Genomic DNA, 1125 nt, shown 5'->3' with positions numbered 1-1125 from the left:
GGATTAAATTGTAAAATTTGTGAAAATTTATAATTAAAATAAAAGAAATCATATGCATAAAAATTTGTTATGTGAAATAAGATATTATAATGAATTATTTGATTAAAGTACTTATACGGTGAAAAATAAATTACATGACAATAAGAAGTAAATTTAAAATGTACAAAAATTTAAGTGTGAAATAATTTAATATGTGAATAAAATATTATGATAAAAGTTTAATGAATGTGTTACAAGATTGAAAGATATCCTTTATTAAAATTTCAAGCAGTGCCGGACTTGATCTGTCCCCATGGGCTGAAATTGATGATAAACGATTACCCATACGCCGTTGATGGGTTAGAAATCTGGTCAACCATTGAAACCTGGGTCACCCAGTCCTGTTCTTTCTACTACTCATCAGATGAAACAGTTAAAAACGACACTGAAATCCAATCATCGTGGTCGGAGGTCAAAAACGAAGGCCACGGTGATTTAAGACACGAAACATGGTGACTGGAGATGAACACATTAATCGATCTCACCCAAGCATGCACCATCATCACATGGATAGCTTCCGCTTTCCACGCAGCTGTCAATTTCGGACAATACCCATACGTTGGATACCTGCCAAAAAGACCAACAGTCAGCCGTCAGTTCAAGCCAGAACCAAGCACCAAAGAATACGACGAGCTTGAGAACGACCTAGACTTGGCTTTCTTGAAAACAATCACTGCACAGTTCCAAACTTTACTGGGTGTATCCTTTATAGAAGTCTTATCAAGACATTCAACCGATGAAATATACCTTGGGCAAAGAGATACGGCGGAATGGGCCACCGACGATGAGCCCTTAGCCGCATTCGAAAGATTTGGGAAGAAGCTGGCGGAGATTGAGAGTAGCATTATGGAAAAGGATTAATTTTTTAAAATTATGATTGAATCGATATAATATGTAAAAGTTGAAGACTAAATTTGTTATTATATTGATTTTTAACTATCAGGTTAATTTATCTATTATAATTTTAATGAGAGTGATCAAAATTATCGAATTATAATTTTGTGTACTTTAAATAAAAATTTATCAATAATTAGAGTGATTATTTGTCTAATTTATTTTATTTAATACTCATATGTGAGAAAGAAT

General features: G+C 33.1%; 1 pseudogene; it reads left to right on the top strand.

Annotated features, from left to right (window-relative positions):
* Positions 1–225: 225 nt before the first annotated feature.
* LOC108451431 (linoleate 9S-lipoxygenase 5-like) lies at positions 226–900 on the top strand (annotated as a pseudogene).
* The last annotated feature ends 225 nt before the right edge of the window (positions 901–1125 follow it).

Source organism: Gossypium arboreum, chromosome 5 (assembly GCF_025698485.1).
Source record: "Gossypium arboreum isolate Shixiya-1 chromosome 5, ASM2569848v2, whole genome shotgun sequence".
Classification (NCBI taxonomy): Eukaryota; Viridiplantae; Streptophyta; class Magnoliopsida; order Malvales; family Malvaceae; genus Gossypium; species Gossypium arboreum.
The sequence above is the reverse complement of the archived record's forward strand: the minus strand, read 5'-3'. Positions and strand labels throughout refer to the sequence as shown.